A 20,755-nucleotide genomic window follows, 5' to 3' on the forward strand; every position below is an offset into this window, starting at 1 on the left:
CTCTAAATAAATATTGACTATGTAAATAGCACTTATTTGGCCTTGAAGTTTAACATGTTGGTTAAATTAAGATAATGGAAAAAAGACAATTTCCGTCCACCTACTTAACTTCTGAACCTTTGAGATACAGTTATAACCCTATTTTAATAACCTTCTCTGCTAATTATAACAACTGCCTCACTTCTTATTCAATTTTGATTGAATGATTAGTTTTATTGTTATGATCAATATTTTCCTACCTCTTTGGATGCTTCATAATCTTTTTTTTAAAACAATTTTATTTAGGTATGGTTGACAAAAAATAGCTGTACATATTTATTGTATACAACTTGATGAGTTTGGAGATAAGTATACATTTGTAAAACCATCAGCATATTCTATGTCATAAACATATCCATCATTTCTAAAAGTGTCTTCTCATCTTCCTTTGTTATTATTATCATTATTTTGTGATAAGAATACCTAATATAAGATTTATCCTCGGGGCTTCCCTGGTGGTGCAGTGGTTGAGAGTCCGCCTGCCGATGCAGGGGACATGGGTTCGTGCCCCGGTCCGGGAGGATCCCACATGCCGCAGACCGGCTGGGCCCGTGAGCCGTGGCCGGTGAGCCCGCGCGTCCGGAGCTTGTGCTCCGCAACGGGAGAGGCCACAACAGTGAGAGGCCCAAGTACAGCAAAAAAAAAAAAAAAAAAGATTTATCCTCTTAGCAACTTTTTAATTATACAATATTTTGCACTATAGGCAGTAATCTGTACAAAAGATCGCTAGGACTTATTCATTTTGTATAACTGATACTTAGTATCCTTTGCTTCATACTCATTTCCCCCTCCCCCAAATCTCTGGCAACCACCATTTTACTATCTGCTTCTATGAGTTTGACTATATTAGATTCCTCAGATAAGTGGTACCATGTAGTATATGTACTTCTATGTCTGACTTATTTCACTAAGCATAAAATAATTCAGGGTCATCTACGTTGTCAAAAATGGCAGGATTTCCTTCTTTTTTGAAGCTGAAAAATATTTCATTGCATGTATATATGACATCTTCTTTATCCATTCATCCATGACATCTTCTTTATCCATTCATCCATTGATGGGTATTTAGATTGCTTCCATGCCTTGGGTATGGAGAATAAGGCTGCAGTAAACATAGAAGTGCAGATACCCCTTTGAGATCCTGATTTCAATTCCTTTGGGTATATATTCAGAAGTGGGATTGCTGAATCATACAGTAGTTCTATTTTCAATTTTTTGGGGAGCTTTCATTCCTTTTTCATAGTGACTGCACCAATTTACATTCCTACCAACTGTACACAAGGGTCCCCCAAAACACTTATCTCCTGTGTTTTTGATGATAGCCATCTTAACAGGTATGAGCTGATATCTCACTGTGGCTTTGATTTGCATTTTTCGTGATGAAGAGTGATGGTGAGCACTTTTTCATGTCCTTGTTGGACATGTGTATGTCTTCTTTGTAAAACTGTTTATTCAGATCCTTTGCCCCTTTTTAAATTAGGTTATTAGGTGTTTTGTGGGGTTTTGTTTGTTTTTGTTTCTGTTTTGCTATTGAGTTGTAGGAATTTCTTACATACTTTGGATGTTAGCCCTTAATCAAATACATGGCTTGCAAATATCGTCTCCCATTCCAATGACTGCCTTTTAATTTTGTTGATTGTTTCCTTTGTTATGCAGAAGATTTTTAGTTTGACATAGCCCTGCTTGTCTCTTTTTGCTTTAGTTGCCTATGCTTTGGGTGTCATATCCAAGAAATCACTGTCAACACCAACATCAAGAAGCTTTTCCTCTATCTTTTATTCTAAGAGTTTTATGATTTTAGGTATTACATTTAAATCTTTAGTTTATTTTGTGTTAATTTTTGTGAATGTTGCCAACAATGGTCCAATTTTGTTCCTTTAAATGTGGATATCCAGTTTTCCTGGCATTATTTATTGACAAGACCATTCTTTCTCCGTTGTGTATTCTTGACATTCTTGTCAAAGATAAGTTGAGCACAATGTGTGGATTTATTTCTGGGCCCTCTATTCTGCTCCACTGATCTACATGTTGGTTTTTACACCAACACTGTACTGTTTTTATTACTGCAACTTTATAATATATTTGGAAGTAAGCGGGTGTGATACCACCTGCTTCATTCTTCTTGCTTAAAATTGCTTTGTTTATTCAGGGTTTTTTATGGTGCAATATAAATTTTAGGATTTTTTTAATATTCTGTAAAAAATGGCACTGGAATTTTGATAGGGATTACATTCAATCTGTAGATCACTTCAAGTAGTATGGACATTTTAATGATATTAATTCTTTTAATCCATGAACCTGGGATGTTTTTCCAGTTATTTGTGTCTGCTTTAATTTCTTTTTTCAGTGTTTCATAGTTTTCAATGTACAAGATTTTCACATACTCAGTTAACTTTATTCCTAAGTACTTTATTCTTTTACATGCTATCAAAAATAAGGGTTTGGATAGTTCATTTTGATGTACAAAAATGTACTGATTTTTTATATTTCTTTGTATGCTACAACTTTATGGAATTCTTTTATTAGCTATAACAGTGTGTGTGGGGGGGTGGGGGGGTGGGTGTAGGTGTGGGTATCAGTGTCGTCATTAAGATTTTCTATATGTAAGATCATGTCACCTGCCAACAGATAATTTTACTTCTTCCTTCCTAATTTCCAGGCCTTTTATTTCTTTTTCTTGCCTTAATACTCTGGCTAGGACTTCCATTACTATGTTGAACAAAAGTGGCAACATTGGGCATAAGAACAAACTAAAAAATTAGCAGACAAAAGAAAACATAATGAAGATTAAAGCAGAAATAAATGAAATACAGAATAGAAAAACAATAGGAAAAAATCATCAAAACTAAGCAGTGGTTTTTTTAAAAAAGATAAATAAAATCAACAAACCCTTAGCTAGACTAACCAAGAAAAAAAGAAAAGACTCAAGTAAATAAAATGAGAAATAAATTAAAACATTACAATGGATGCCACAGAAATTTAAGGTATTATAAGGGACTACAATAAACAATTATACACCAACAAACTGGACAACCTAGAATAAATGGGTTATTTCCTAGAAATTATAACCTGCCAAGACTGAATCAAGAAGAAATGAAAAGTCTTAACAGTAAGGAGATTGAATCAGTAATCAAAAATTTCTCACAAAGAAAAGCCACAACCAAATGGCTTCACGGGTGTATTTTACCAAAGATTTAAAGAAGAAATAATAACAAAGCTTCTTAAACTCTTACAAAGAATAGAAGAGGGAACTTCCAAACACATTTTATGAGGTCAGCATCACCTTGATGCCAAAGCTATCAAGTCATGAAAAGACACAGAGGGGCCTTAAATGCATATTACTAACTGAAAGAAGCCAAGCTGAAAAGGCTACATACTCTATGATTCAAATTATATGACATTCCGGAAAAGGCAAAATTACGGAGATGTAAAAAAAATCAGTGGTTGCCAGGAATTGAGGGAAGGGAGAAGCAGCACAAACGGTTTTCAGGGCAGTGAAAATATTCTTTATGATACTATAATGATGGGTACATGTGTTTATATTTGTCCAAATGCATAGAATGTACAAGAGTGAACACTAATATAAACTATGGACTTTGCATGATTATGATGTGTCAATGTCGGTTCATCAATTGTGACAAATGTCCCAGTCTAGTGGGGGATGTTGATAATGGGGGAGGCTATGCATGTGTGGTGGACAAGGATATATGGGAAATCTCTATTTTCCTTTCAATTTTGCTGTGAACCTAAAACTTCTCTACTTTTTGTAAAGTCTTTTAAAAACCCCAACAAATTAGGTATAGAGGAAAGTTACCTCAACACAGTAGAGTCATATGAAAAGTCTACCGTTAACACCATATTCAGTGGTGAAAAACTGATTTTCCTCTAACATCTGGATGCCTCGTAATCTTTTATTGGTTACCAGATATCATTAATTATACGTTGTTGGGTACTGAGTATTTTTGTATTTCTTTAAACAATTCCTTACTTTTCTTCTGAGCTGTAGTTAATTTATTTGGAAACAACTTGATCCTGTTAGGTACTACAGAGCAGTTCTAAGTATTCTCTTATCAAGCAGGATGTTTTTAGTACTTCTAACCTGAATTATAAATATTTCTAGACTGACTGGTGGGAATGGGCCCTGTTCCCAGCCCTGTGTAGTACAGGTATTGTCCCTTATAGTCCCTGGTTTCTCCATCCTGGCACTATTTATATTTTGATCTGGAATTCTATAATGTGGAGCTAGTGGCAGTCCTGTGCATTGTAGGATATTTAGTAGCAACACCGGCCCCTATGGACTAGAAGTCAATAGCACCACCCCAGTCATGCCAACCGAAAATGTCTCCAGACATTGATAAATGTTCCCTAGGGTGCAAACTACCCCTGATTAAGAAGCACTGATCGGGCTTCCCTGGTGGCGCAGTGGTTAAGAATCCGCCTGCCAATGCAGGGGACACAGGATCCAGCCCTGGTCTGGGAAGATCCCACATGCTGCAGAGCAACTAAGCCCGTGCGCCACCACCACTACTGAGCCTGTACTCTAGAGCCCGCGAGCCACAACTACTGAAGCCCGTGCACCTAGAGCCTGTGCTCTGCAAGGGAGAAGCCACCGCAATGAGAAGCCCGCGCACCGCAACGAAATAAATAAATTTACTTAAAAAAAAAAAGAAGCACTGTTCTAATTCTCCCTAGCCTCCGGCCATACATAGCTTTCTCCCATGCGTGCACTGAGCACCATTCTTTTGAATTCTTGTTGGAGCCCTTCTGCAAATGTCCAGGGTTCTTTCTTGGTATAGCTCTCTCCAATCAGAATCAGAGAATTTTCCTATGGATTCTAGATGCCTTGGACTCCCCTGACTCATAGCTTTATCTCCTTAATTTAGGGAGTATGCTGGTCTCTGCCTCAACTTCCTCTTCCTATCCCACAGCCTGATAAGCTGGGACAGCTGTAACACACATTGTTTTCTTCCCCAAATGTCTCAGGAAACATTATCCTTTATTGCCAGATGACCAGTGTCTCAAAAAACACTGTATTTTGTTTTATGTCTGTTGTTCCTGTTGTTTTCAGGTAGGAAGGAAAAATCTGATACTCTTTTACTCCAGAGAAGTTGGAAGTTAAAGTCCCTCAACAAGTCAAACTTGTTTATTTTAATATAAAATGAAAGAGTTTGTGGATCCACATACATCCTGAAAGTTTTAATTTTTACTATGCTCTGTTAAATCCAAATGTAGGTTAACTCTGGAGTAATGGGCACCCGAAGATATCCTAATCCCTGGAACCTATAAATGTTGCTTTATGAGAAAAAGGGGTCATTGAAGATGTGATTAAATTAAGCATTGACATGGCAAGATTAACCTGGATTATCCGAGTGGGCCCTAAATCCAATTACAGGCATCCTTAATAAGAGAGACGCAGGAGGAGATTTCATACACAGAGGCAACGTGACCAGGAAGGCAGAGATTGGAGTGATGCAACCAAAAGTCAAGGAATGCTGACGGCCACCAGAAGTGGAAGGCAAGAAATGAAGTCTCCTTGACAGCCTCCAAAAGGAGTGAAGCCCTGCAGTACCTCGATTTCAGCTCAGTGAAACTGATGTCAGACTTCCGGCTTCCAGAGCTGTCAGAGAATACACTTCTGGTGTTTTAAGTCACCAAGTTTGTGGTGATTTGTTACAGCATACACAGGAAACTAATATAGTCACCAATAAACAATAATTAAAATACACACAGCAAATGGAACAACTGATGGGCTGAAAGGAGGGCTAAAGGAGAAAAAATGTGAAACAAATTGTAAGATCAAGACTTGAAATGCAAATTTATGAGCAGCCTGTTTCTCGGGCAAATATTTTTCACAGTTTTGCCCCATGCTTGGAATTGGCCGCCCTGGGAGAAAAGATACTGTAGAAAGGTCAGCTCTTCATTCTGTGGTTTCCTCATTTAAGATGTTGGCCCTTCTAATGTTGCTTACCTCAGCAATTTTCTAATGATTACTATATATCAATTATATGCATATACACACACGCATATATATGTATATATATATATGTGTGTGTATGGCTGTACATTGGTTCTGCTAATGCATTAACCAAATAAGCATTCAGTATTAAAGTTGTAAATTTTATTATCCAAGAAAATCTTCCTGAAATAAATATATTCAAATGGAAGGTGAGTCACTATGTATTTTCTCAAGTTACCTAAAAATCTAGGGACTTGCTTGGCAGTCCAATGGTTAAGACTCTGCCCTTCCACTGCAGGGGGCACAGGTTCGATCCCTGGTCAGGAACTGAGATCCCGCATACTGATACCGCATGGTGTGGCCAAAAAGAAAAAGTCTAAATAAATTTATAGAATGATGATCAAGACTAACTAACATACAGATATGGGTTATCAAGATTACTACTTTCATTTCCTCAAGAAAAATAATTCATTCTAACTACATTATTTTTTTAAGTTATTTTTCATAAGGACTTTTTGAGTTAATAGAGACAGAGGGAATTATTCAACAAGTTAGATAATGAATCTTTACACATTAAGAGACATAGAAGAATGGGGTGAGTTTCATCTACAGATTAATTCTTTTTTTAAATAAGAATCTAAGAATTTGAGATGTTGTAAACCAAAAGATAATTTGAATTGTCAATAAGTGTAACAACATAATTAATAACTTAATAATCAACTAAGTGTACTATAGGTTCGTAAAGACATCTTATTGAAATAAAATGTGCAAAATATTTATACTATGTTATCCCATCATAAAATGCAGTCATATGTTTAGTTAAAGTCTGTTAACTTTATGGCCTTTTAATATTTATAAACAATCCACTTGTAAAGTTATTTATATCTCAGTTTCATGCTGTCATGGTCTCTCTTCTAAGACTTCATTGAAAAATAGAGATATGGGTGGGAGGGGGACGCAAGAGGGAGGAGATATGGGGATATATGTATATGTATAACTGATTCACTTTGTTATAAAGCAGAAACTAACACATCATTGTAAAGCAATTATACTCCAGTAAAGATGTTAAAAAAAGTTAAAAAATATTGCTCATTACCAAGGAGTATGGCATCTTTGTTTCAGTTTGAGCAGTCAGCTTCTGTTAAGTTAGGGCACACTGCTAGGTTAATTCCCCTGAGACTAAGTACTTTCTTATGTTTCTTATATTACATTATATATTATACTACAGACATATGATAAACAATTTATGAACTGGCACTTATCCATGGAACCTACTTGTCCAGGGACTTCACTCTAGTGAAAACTGAACTGAGAATCATGTTTTCAACCAGAAGAAAATGCCACTTAAAGAAGGTAGTTAGACAGTTTGCCACATTTGTAGTGTCATAGATATCACATGCCTTGAAATAATTTAACTTATTGAAGACAGTTGGTGTGGTCTAATGATATGTACTTCAACACTGATTGTTCTGAGAGATCAATGTGGCTCAGACAATGATCTGAAATTGGCAGTGAGGAGTTAGGAATGTAGCTGTCTCATCACAAGCCCAATTTAAGAGCGGTGTGGGAGGAACAAAAAAGCAGCCCCTTGAGAGACTTTCAGCCAAAGCAGTGTTCTCAAGGGAGATACATATTTCAATCAGATATATATAGACGCTGAAAGAAACAGAGAGGAGGCTCAAGATATAACATACTTTAATTACATCAGCAGTAAATGTTTTGGAGTTGGGAAAGGGTGCATGTGGGGTTAGATTACGGAATGTATGGAACTATGTAGAAATGGAAGAGATGGGTCATGAGCGACATCCCGGGAGTTTGGGATTTCTTGTGGTCACTGACAGAACAGAGATGAAAGTGGTAAGGGGTTGTGTCCTGACTGTTTCTTAGGCAGACTGGGGTGGCTGTGGCTGAGAATATTTTTCTGTTTGTCACTGGGGGCATGTGTTAGCAACTCCGTGTTCCCTTCTTCATTCTTGCCTCAGGAAGGGCAGTGTAGCAAGGAACACATAAAGTTCAGGAGTCTGGTCCTCATTCCTGCGGATGGTGTTTTAGAAACAGAAAAATGTTTCTGGGACTGTAATGAGCTCTGCACGTCCTTTACTCCTGTCTATGCCCTCAGGCACAAGAGGCAGACTTACCACGTAGAGCTTCGTAATTATAATGCAGCATTATTTATTGGTGATAACATAGTAGTGTAATATTGTTGAAGTTTAATGTTTTTGAAGTTTTGTTTATCATTTTAAGAATGCTTATGCTCATTAGCAGAGAACTAGCATTTTATTTAGCAGAGAAGTCCAAGAAAACTTAATATTTAAATAATGGTTTGCAGATCTAGAACAAAATGGTACCAGGAATCATTATTTACTCAGAATATTTTTTTCCTTCTTCTTGATCTTGTACAATAAAATGTTACCTAAAGAATTATACGGGGCTTCCCTGGTGGTGCTGTAGTTAAGAATCCGCCTGCCAATGCAGGGGACATGGGTTCAAGCCCTGGTCCAGGAAGATCCCACATGCCACGGAGCAACTAAGCCCGTGCGCCACAACTACTGAAGCCCGGTGCGCCTAGAGCCCGTGCTACACAACAAGAGAAGCCACCGCAATGAGAAGCCTGCTCACCACAACTAAGAGTAGCCTCTGCTCACCGCAACTAGAGAAAGCCCGCGTGCAGCAATGAAGACCCAACACAGCCAAAAATTAATTAATTAATTAAATCTAAAAAAAGAAGAATTATATGGGTGGGACTTCCCTAGTGGAGCAGTGGTTAACAATCAGCCGGCCAATGCAGTGGACACGGGTTGGAGCCCTGATCCAGGAAGATCCCACATGCCATGGAGCAACTAATCCCCTGCACCACGACTACTGAAGCCTGTGCACCTAGAGCCCATGCTCTGCAACAAAAGAAGCCACCACAATGAGACGCTCATGCACAGCAATGAAGACCCAACATAGACAAAAAAATTAATAAATAAGTAAATTTAGAATTATATGGGTTAGGACCTGATTCAAATAAAAGGAATATAAATAAGCGTTCTGAAGGAAAGAAATGCATAGAAAACACAAAAGACAGTGAACTTTTCCGTACTGTGTAAACAGCATTGAGAATGAGTTTTGAGTATGGTACATGAATACTACTACTCAGCCCTCTTCCTTTCCAGATACTGGGGTCTTTCTTCATGAAAACTGAGATCACAAGATTCGTTTTTAAACACAGGCAAGTTGAAGAGTTCAAGATGATTCCGTGCTACCTTTTCCAGATAATACCTAAATACTTTGAAAAGGTAAGATTTAATGGATGTTTACTATCTCAGGAAAGAAAAAATTACCCTTTCTTACTATTCCAAACATGAAGTGAAATAAAACAGTAGAAAGATAAATAAAATCTACTAAGCAACTGCTTGAAATCTAGTTTTAAATGTATTTTGTAGTATAATCTGAATATCAGTATAGTTTTTTTTAAGAAAAATGAGTCCACCAACATGAGAAAAAAAATGTCAAGAAAATCTGTTTCCATACCATATAAATCCTTACTCAAAAGCTTCTCTTGTTTAGCTTCTCCAAGCTTTCCTTCTTCCCATATCTACTTTGTCCAGTAGGAAGAGTTTTCTATTCAATGACTATACCCGTTTTTCATTTTTTCTTCTGCTTAGATATAAATATGTGTTATAACCAACAAGTTCAGTCCATAGTCCTATGGTCTGTAAGCTATTTGCTTAATCCTATTATTTCACAAAGAAAGCCAATCTGTATCATTGTTTGCATTTTATTTTCTTCTGTGGCACAGGAAATTTGGAGAAATAAATTGTTCTTATTCTCAAACAACTTTCAATTAAGTTGGGGAAACAGAGCATGAACATATGTACTGGTGGCATATTATTGTTGATCTACGTTATTTTTAAAAGCCTAATATTGTTTAAGAATCTTTTTTTAAAAAGTTTTACTCTCCATGAGAGTTAAAGGCAAAAAAATATTAGAAGTCAGAGAAAAATAAGTCCCTTTGAAATAAAACAGGAAGTAGATAACAGATGCCAGTAGAGTGTATTCCTTCCTTCTTCATTTAACAAACTTTTAATTTAGCATGTAACCTGTGCCACACTCTACTCAAGGTTCCAGGGAAATACTTCAGGGTTAACAGGACATAGTCTCTGTCCTCATGAAACTTAAAAGTTGCTGAGATTTAGATGAGAAATACGCATGTAAATTACAAGAGAGAGAACAAATAAAAGTACAGAAAAGTGGAGGTAAATACATTATTTGGGAAAATAACAAATAACAATAAAGCCATGGTGTACTTACTACCTTAGACAAATATGATTAATCTGAAATAAGATTGGAGAGAGCCAGTCAGGAAAGACTCTGAAGGAAATTAAGAACAAGCTGAAATCATACATTTTTTCCATAGGCTATGGGGCAGTGTGTAGAGTTTTTCAGCAGAACACTGACATACCAAGTAAGTTTTGAAGAAAAATGAGTAGCCTATAAGATGAACTCAAGGAAAGAAAGATTGGAAGTGGCAGAGTTAGGACAGTCTGTGGGTACCTGTGATTTATTCCTACAGAAGGTGGTACCTCTGAACATAGAAAGGAAAAGATGAAAACTTGAGTAAGAGGAAGGAAAATAACATGTATTGTTCATGTAGGATATGTGTGTGTCATGTGTGAACCTACTTAATCCTCATAAAAACATTTCATTGCATTTTAAGCATGAACTGCACTAACTAAACTGAACAAGGTTAAAATTTTTCTTGAAGAGACAGAGTTGAGATCCAAACCTAGGTTTATGTGAATAAAACATTCATGAGTAGGCATGGCAAATAAGCATATGAGGAGATGCTTAATTAGGGAAATAAAAATTAAATCCACTGTGAGGTACCACGATATACCCAAGAGAATGGCAGAAAGGAAAGAAAGGAAGAAAGGAAAGGAGGAGAGAGAGAGAAAGAAAGGGCAAAGAAAAGGAAGAAATGAAAATAAAGAGAAGCAAACTGTAAATGCTAACTGCTAGGGACATTTTGGAGCATCTGGTGTCAATGCAAAAAGAACATCCTCTTTGGAAAATGGTTTGGCAGTGTCTTAAAAAGTTAAGTGTACTTTTATCGTATGGTTCAGCAATCCAATACTCCTAAGTATTTGCCCACTCGAAATAAAGACGTATGCCTACGTGAAAGCCTGCATACCAATGATTATTGCAGGTTTATTCATAATTGTCAAAACCTGAAAACAAACAAAATATCCATCAACTTATGAATAAAGAAAATGTGATGTATTTACTTAATAGAATACTACGTAGCAGTGTAAAGGAATGAAATACTGACACATTAAAAATGTAAAAAGTGTACATGGGGGACATCTCAAAAGCATCTTGCTAAGTTAAGGAAACCAGTCACACAAGACATTTAATGATTACATTTATACAAGCTTCTGCAAAAGGCAAAAGTATAGGGACAGAAAACAGATCAGTGGTTGCCAAAGGCTGGGAATGGGAAAAGAGGTTTATTTATAAAGATGTGAGATTATTTTGAGGGATGATGAGAATATTCTCTCTCTTGATTCTGGAGGGAGTTTACATGACTTTATACAGTTTTGAAAGTTCTTAGGATTGTACACATAAAAAAGGGAAATTTACTGTACCTAAATTATTGCTTTGTAAAAAAACAACAAAAATTCCATGAGTATGCCTTGCAGAGTGGTGGATAATAAAGATGAGTTTTAGGGAAAGGCCTCCAGCTATTAATATCTATAGGACTTCGGGAGTGAAAGGTTTAGGAGCGTCTTTTGACTATTTTTTACAACTTAAAATACTTAACTCTTATGTGATTTAGTTTCTTCATCTTTGAAATAAGAATTCAAGCATTCCTTTGCTCATCCAATATTTTCTGAGCTCCTACTATTTTGAGATATATATTTTCATACTAGAAACAAATCAGTGAGAAAATGACTCAATCCCCAATCGCTGGCCCTCTTGGAACCTTCAGTGTATTGAGTGCAAATAGAAAATAAAATAACAGTAAGAGCACCTAATCCATAGAACTAATATTACGGTTAATAATTACTATATAGTTAACTTAATATGGATCTATATGCATATTACATATTAAGTGCAATTATGTACTGTTATTTTGTAAGTGGCTTTATTATTTGCTCAATGACAAATGTACTAACGTCAAGCCAAAGTAGAATGCCTGGCTGTCATCATTCTGTGAGACAAGTGATAGGGTACGAGTGCAGGCAGAGTGGAGGTCTTATTTTTCCTATCTTCAGCTGTCTTAACGCCTTTGTTTCTGAGTACAAACTCTGGTTGAATGCCTCCAAGCCTTCTTATAGTGTGAAATGCGATCATGACGTGGAAGTGGAGGTGAGGGTGGAATCTCAGGGCGCTACAGTGCCACAGTTTCTTATACAGGTTTAGAATCTGCCCTCTTTCCCACTTTCGTGTTTTTTTTTTTTTTTTTTTGCGGTATGCGGGCCTCTCACTGCTGTGGCCTCTCCCGCCGCGGAGCACAGGCTCCGGACGTGCAGGCCCAGCGGCCATGGCCCAAGGGCCCAGCTGCTCCGCGGCACGTGGGATCCTCCCAGACCGGGGCACAAACCCATGTCCCCCGCATCGGCAGGCAGACTCCCAACCACTGCGCCACCAGGGAAGCCCCCCCACTTTCACATCAGTTCTTGAAACCTTTCCAAGTTCTGTGATGGGAACTGGTGTTTTCAGGGATCCCCCTTTGCTAGCTTGGGTTGACATGATAAATTAATAACCATTTGTTGCTTTTGTCTCCTTTTCTCTCTTTGTGGGTTTATGCTCTTTTCTCCCTTTACTGTCACTTAAGTGAGCATTTAAGAGGTGTATTAGTTCGCTAGGGCTGCCATAGCAAAGTGCTGCTGACTAGGTGGCGTAAGTAACAGAAATATGTTTTCTCACAATTCTGGAGGCTATAAGTCTGAAATGAAGATGTAAGTAGGACTCCTTTCTTCTGAGGCCTTTTTGGCTTGTAGTTGGCTATCTTCTCCCTCCATCTTCACATGGTCTTCCCTCTGTTTGTCTATTTTAATCTTCTCTCTTATAAAGACACTGGTCAGGGCTTCCCTGGTGACGCAGTGGTTGAGAGTCCACCTGCCGATGCAGGGGACGCGGGTTCGTGCCCTGGTCCGGGAGGATCCCACATGCCACGGAGCGGCTGGGCCCGTGAGCCATGGCCGCTGAGTCTGCGCGTCTGGAGCCTGTGCTCCGCAACGGGAGAGGCCCGCGTACCGCAAAAAAAAAAAAAAGACACTGGTCATATTGGATCAGGGCCCACAAGTATGACCTCATTTTAACTTAATTACCTCTTTAAAGAACCTATCTCCAAATAAGTCATATTCTGAAGGTTTAGGACTTCAGCATATGAATTTTGAGGGATAAGATTCAGTCCATAACAGGAAGTATTTAAAACCAGTTATTTCAATCAGGAAAACTCTATGGGGCATTTTACATATTTACTGTATATAAATGAGAAAATAAACAGGCCATCTCATACTGATTAAACAGATCCAGAGATGTTTTTTATTAAATTGGATTTCTCATATAACCTAAAAATAGCTATGTTCCTTATAAACTAAGAGATATTTGTAGCAACTTTTAATCTGAAACTTAGTGATCTATGCTTGACATTAATGTCATTAATTCTCTGAAGTCTTATAGATAACATTGAATTATAGAAACTCTATACCTTAAATAAGTATTTCTTAAGTGAATAAATGAATAAACAACCTAGAATATCTGAGCCATTTTGGGCTACAAATGCTGCCTGTATTCCATTCAAACATGTAAAATTAACCACAAATAATTACACATGTGCCTCCTCTTCGGGTCAGAACCCCTTTAAAATAACAGAAAGGTGATTTTTAAAGAGATAAAGATTATAGAATAACACAAGTCAATAAAGATGTATCAACCAAACATTTAGAAGTCAGAAGAAAAATAAAATTGGAAGATTGACTACCTGACATCAAGACTTTCTATGAAGCTAGAGAATCTAAATACTTGAATGAAAAACCCTACTGGTAATTAATACTTGTGGGTCTTACAAAAATGTTGCCAACCTTTTCCCATGCCACCCTAGATAAGTGGTTCTCCACTGGGGGTGATGTTGCCCCCAGGTGATATATGGCTAAGTCTAGAAGCATTTTTTTAATACAACTGAGGGGATGCTACTGACATCCAATGGGTATAAACTAGAGATGATGCTAAAACATCTCACAGTGCACAGGACAGCCCCTCTACAACAAAGAATACCCAGTTCAAAATGCCAATAGTGCTGCTGTTGAGAAATTCCGTGCTAGATAAATCTCACCACTTCACATGAACTTTTAATGGCTCTTACTGCTTCACTCTTAAATATAAATTTGGTATTGGAGGAAGCTATAGGAGAGAGATAAAAGCAAACAAATTCAAGAAAACAGTAATTCAGAGAGAAAATAATAATTCTGGGTATTAATATCTTAATGGGGGTAGGAGTGATGAGCAATACCTACTTCGCCTGTCAATATCAAACTATTTGAGAAATAACTCTGAGAGTTGGCAAATAGAAGATTAAAGTGTCATCTTTGTTACTGATAGATAAAACTATTCCTGGGCACTTCAACTTATATTCATAGGCAAGTGTGCTTCTTAATACAGATCTCAGAATTATCCAAACATGGCAACAAATACCAGTGCTGGATCCAAGCCCCCTCACCTCTGCCTCTAAGGGGCAGAGCTTGTGCCTGGAACACAGCAATGTGTGACCTAGATAGTCAACTTGATTCCAAGAGACAGAAAAAAGGAGGGCGCAGACTAATACATGCTCATTTTTACCTTTGAAACTCACAATTTGGTTTTCAAAATTCACCTGCCCTGGCTTATTACATTGTGGTTAGGGGGCTGAGAGATATCAGGTGTTTTATGGTAAAGGTTTACTAACTCACAGAAGAAATCATCAAGAGAGGTGAAGAAATATTCTCCCAAACAAAGAAATGAGAAGAAAACATTTTTTAAAATGTAATATACTGTAGAGAAATTAGAAGGTCTTGGTATTTATATAAAAAATAACATAACATTAAAAGAAACATCTGAGAATATAAGTTTTTAAAAATTAAAAATACATGAAATAAAAATAATCATTGGAAGCCTTAAAAGACAGAGTTAAAGAAAGGCCACATGAAGGAAAAAAAACAAAATATGGAAAATAAAAGCCTTAAGAAAAATGGGAGATGAACTCAGGGATATTAACAGGCAATTGTTGCCAGCACCAGAATGAGAACACAGAGAAACCTGCTGCGGAAGCATGGAAATAAAGAAATAACAACCCTGTGAATAGCATACGTCTCCAAGTAAAAGGCTGCCCAAGTGAAGACAATAAAAATCAACCAGTTGTAGAACACTAATTTGAAATTTCAGAATCTCAGGAAAAAAGAGTAGATTATACTGTGTTTTCAAATTGAACACTGTTATTACATATTTTATATATATATATGTACATACACACACAAATATATATATGTAAATATACATATACATATGTATATATGGTGTATATATGGAGAATAAGGTAGTGCAGAAGTGCCTAATCCTCCACTACCATAATAGTAAGTCGAAACAATACACTTAAATCTGAAAAATCAAGTAATAGAAATATGGAGGCAAAGCCCGGAAAAAGAGTTCAAAGAGTTAAAACAGATTCTGGGAATCCGGATTAGAGGTTGCAGGAAGTTGAGGAAGAAGAATGCTGGGGTTTTTTGTAAGCCATCATGAATATGCTATGAGAAAAAACTATATACGTGTATTACTTTTTTAAATTACAAAATATTTATCTTTGTTTTGTTAATTGATTATATACAGGTTATATAAATCCTTCTGAAATCCTAAACAGTGGCATTAAGTATACCAGTACATACTAAATTTTTTGTATACTAGAAATAGTTATATGCTATTCTTAATTGGATGAACAAAGGAATGCTTGAATTCTGATTTCAAAGATGAAGAAACTAAATCACATAAGAGTTAAGTATTTTAAGCTGTAAAAAATAGTCAAAAGACGCTCCTAAACCTTTCACTCCCGAAGTCCTATAGATATTAATAGCTGGAGGCCTTTCCCTAAAACTCATCTTTATTATCCACCACTCTGCAAGGCATACTCATGGAATTTTTGTAGTTTTTTTACAGAGCAATAATTTAGGTACAGTAAATTTCCCTTTTTTATGTGTACAATCCTAAGAACTTTCAAAACTGTATAAAGTCATGTAAACTCCCTCCAGAATCAGGAGAGAGAATATTCTCATCATCCCTCAAAATAATCTCACATCTTTATAAATAAACCTCTTTTCCCATTCTCATACCATATACAAAAAAAAAAACCTCAAGATGGATTAAAGACTTAAATGTAATACCTGAAACCATTAGAGTCCTAGAAGAAAACATAGGCAGTATGCGCTTTGACATTGGTCTTAGCAATATTTTTTGGATCTGTTTCTTTGGGCAAGGGAAACAAAAGCAAAAGTAAACAAAAAGGACTACATCAAACTAAAAAGCTTTTGCACAGCAAAGGAAACTGTCAACAAAACAAAAAGGCAGTCTACTGAATGGGACAAGATATTTGCAAATGATATAGCTGATAAGGAGTTAAAATCTGAAATATAAAGAATTCATACAACTCCATACCAAGAAAACAAACAACCCAATTAAAAAACGGGCAGAGGACATGAATAGGCATTTTTCCAAGGAAGACATACAGACGGCAAAGGGACAAATGAAGAGACACTCAGCATCACTAATTATCAGGGAAATACAAATCAAAACCACAATGAGATATCATCTCACACCTGTCAAAATGGCTGTCATCAAAGAGACAACAAATAATAAATGTTGGCAAGAATATGGAGAAAAGGGAACCCTTTTGCACAGTTGGTAGGAATGTAAATTGGTGTAGTCACTATTGAAAACAGTATGGTAACAATTTTCAAAAAATTAAAAACAGAATCACCATATGAGCCAGAAATTCCACTCCTTGGTATTTTTCGAAAGAAAACAAACACCAATTTGAAAAGATATATGCACCTTTAAGTTCATTTTGGCATTATTTATAATAGCCAAGATATGAAAGCAACCTAAGTGCCCACCCATAGATGAATGGATAAAGATGTGGTGTGTATATATGTGTGTGTTTGTGTGTATAAAACGGAATATTACTCAGCCATTTGGGACAACATGGATGAACCTAGAGAGTATTATGCTGAGTGAAGTAAGTCAGAGAGAAAGGCAAATGCTGCATGAGTTCACCAATACGTGGAATCTAAAAAACAAAACAACATAAAAAAGAAATAGATTCATAGATACAGAGAATTGGTGGTTGCCATAGATGGGGGGGCGGGGGTAGGAGGAGAGCGAGTTAAACAGATGAAGGAGGTTAAGACATACAAAGTGCCAGCTACAAAATAAATTAGAGGGAAGTAACATACACCATAAGGAAAATAGTCAATAATATTGTAATAATTTCATATGGTGATAGATGGTAACTAGCTTATCATGGTGATTTTTTTTTCCCCCCAAGAAAGCCCAATCTTTTTATTCAGGCTATTGACATCCCTGGGTATTCTAAATTTTCTAATTATCCGTTAACACTTACTTCTGAAGTCATCTTCATGTCAGTCCAGAAGCTTAGTCCACTGCCATATTTCTGAGTTCTTGCAATTTTCTGCCTTGAGGAATAGAATGTTTCCAATTACCCAAAAACTGGCTGAAGTGTTGCACCATGTCATCACTCCACTTCAACTCTGAGTTGCAGGCAGGGATTCCCAGATATTTTGCCACAGATGGTCCATCCTTCCCTGGCCACATCTTCCCTCAACAACAGGCATTTTGAAAAGGGGTAAACTTCTGAGAGCTAGTCCTTTCTTATCTGGGAAGCTCCACTAAGAAGGAAGGCCTTGACTTCAATTTAAACAAATATTCTTGCTTGCCATATCCTTTTCTGGCACCATCAAATACCTTTCAAGTCCTGTGTCCCTTAACCTGTAAGTTTCCCCCGCATTTCTTCTGCCAGTTTCCCACTTGAGCACCACAGAAATGCAGACCTCACTCTCAGAAATGGGAGCCCCTTGGAGAGGTTGGTTGGGGAATCCGAGGAGTCACACTGAAGCCCGAGCCATCAGGCTCCCGCCATTCAGACTTAAGCACCAGAAGCTAGGTGCGCTCTAGGCCACTGCCATCTGCAGAAAGCACCGCGCGGCCACACTCCAGTCTCACACCCCGCGTTCGCGCAGGAGTACAGGGAACCGGCCTCAAGGCGCCAGCCGCCCCTCCTTCCGCGGCTTCGACGTTGACTTCCGCTCCCTTCCCCGGGCCGCGACGCCTCGGCTGTTCCCAAGGCCTCCCGGGGACGCGCGGGAAACAGGAGTTGGCGCTCCCCTCGACGTAGGCAAGTCGTCACCAACCTCCTTGAACGACTTCCGCTGCCCCGCCCAAATTCCGGTGGCGCGGGCGGGAGGGCGGAACCAGGAACCCCTGCCCTAAGCCCCGCCCTCCCATCATCGTGATCATTTTGAAATATATAAAAATATAGAATCGTTATGTTGTATTCCTGGACCTAACATAATATTGTAAGTCAATTATACTTCAATAAAAAAATCTAGATACAGACCTTATATATCACAATAATTAATTCAAGATGGATCACAGATCTAAATGTAAAGCATGAAACTATTAAACTTTGACACGATAGCACAGACTATCTAGGTGACCTTCAGTTTGGTAGCAACCCTTTAGATACCACATCAAAAGCACAATCCATGAAAGAAATAATTGATAAGTCAGATTTCATTAAAATTAAAATCTTTTGCTCTAACATACTCTTCAGAGAATAAAAAAAAAACATAGACTGGGAGAATATATTTGCATAACATATTTCTGATAAAGGACTTGTATCCAAAATATACAAAGAACTCTAAACATTCAACAATAATCATTTTTTAAAAAGCTATTAGTAAATGAGCAAAATATCTGAAAAGACCCCTCATGATAGAGGACATACAGATGACAAATAAGCATATGAAAAGATGTTCAACATCATATGTCATCAGGGAAATGCAAATTAAAACACCAATGAGAAATCACTACACACGAAATCTAAAACACTGACAAGACCGTATGCTGGAGAGAATGTGGAGCAATAGGAACTCTCATTCATTGTTGATGGGAATGCAAAATTGTACAGCCACTTTGGAATACAGTTTGGCAGTTTCTTTAAAAACTAAATGTAGTCTTAACATAAAAATACAAAAATCATGCTCCTAGATAATTTACCCAAATGAGTTGATAACTTAAGTATACACAAAAACCTTCAACTACTGTTTATAAGAGGTTTGTTCATAATAACCAAGACATGGAAGCAACCAAGATGTTCTTCAATAGGTAAATTGATAAGCTGTGGCACATTTCTACAATTTAATCTGATTAACAGAAATAAGGAGGTGTGCTATCAAACCATGAAAATACATGGAGGAACCTCAAATGCATATTTCTAAGTAAAAGGAGCCAGTGTGAAAGAGCTACATGCTGTAAAATTCCACTTTATGCCATCTGTAAAGGGGAAAACCATAGAAATGTAAAAGATCAGGATTTTCCAGGGGCTCAAGAGGAGGAAGGGAGGGATGAGCACATGGAAACAGGGGATTTTAGGGCATTGAAGCTGTTCTGTTTAACCCTGTGATGGTGGATATATGACATTATGTGTTTGTCAGAACCATAGAATTATAACACAAAGAGTAAACCCTTATGTAAACTATGGACTTTAGCAAATAATGATGGATGGGTATTGGTACCTCACTTGTACCAAAGCCACCACAATTATGCAAGATTTTAATAATAGGAGAAACTGTGTGAGGAGAGTGGAGGTATATGGGAACATTCTGCTCAATTTTTCTATAAACCTAAAACTTCTCTAAAACTAAACTCTATTAAATTTTTAAAAATGTATTGTTTAATCTTTACATCTGTTGGATTTTTCCTATCATATATTTTTTATATATGTTAAAATACATAGTAAATTGCTTACTGAAAATGAGTTACTTATTTTAAAATATTTGGTAATCATTACTTTGCAATTGTTTCATTTTTTGAATGTTCTTATAAAGATTTTAAAATATTTTTCTTCATACATTTCTGCCATTAAGGCATTACCAATAGTAAGAAATTTGTTGTAACACCTTGGAGCTTTCCTCATTCGTGCATTTGTGTGTGTATGTGTGTGTATGCGCATGTGCTAGTACTCTTCTAATTTAAATAAACCTGACACCTATTAAACACTGCTTATTTCAAGCAGAATTGAATGCTTTTTCATCCAAAGTTGATTTCATTTAACAAAAGTTGGAATAAAATATTACACACTAATATTAATTATGGTAATCACTCACAAATTTTATGGTTTTTAAATATATGAAGTGTTAATTGTATTAGAGAAACCATAGCTGATCAAAGGAAGTTCACATGTAAAAACAAAATATGGGGTTACCAGCATTACCAAAGCAATATTTGACTTGTAGACTCCCTCTGTATACAGATGACACTATTCTAGTATATAAATATCAGGTATTCACTGACCTTCAAGTAAAATTTACTATAGTTCAACTGTAGTGGTAAAAATCTGTTACTACTGACAAAAATTATAAGCCATTTAAAGAGCAGTTAGTCATTGTTTTCCTAATGTGAATTTAGTGACGTTAAAAACAAACAAAAAAACCTATATACACTCTT

At 36.9% G+C, this 20,755-nt stretch overlaps 1 protein-coding gene across 2 annotated transcripts in view; it reads right to left on the reverse strand.

The window, feature by feature from the left end:
- Positions 1–20,755, reverse strand: part of LOC307189185 (uncharacterized protein) — a 347,413-nt gene that overhangs the window by 258,435 nt on the left and 68,223 nt on the right. The window contains exon 1 of one of the 2 annotated variants that reach the window (XM_079927000.1): positions 17,631–18,674. The exons of the other annotated variant lie outside the window; for it this stretch is intronic. The gene's annotated coding sequence lies outside the window, so the exon portion shown is untranslated. Of the gene's footprint in view, positions 1–17,630; positions 18,675–20,755 lie in introns of those variants that run through there. 2 annotated transcript variants of the gene reach the window in all.

The sequence above is a fragment of the Stenella coeruleoalba genome (genome assembly GCF_951394435.1).
Source record: "Stenella coeruleoalba genome assembly, chromosome: 1".
Lineage (NCBI taxonomy): Eukaryota > Metazoa > Chordata > Mammalia > Artiodactyla > Delphinidae > Stenella > Stenella coeruleoalba.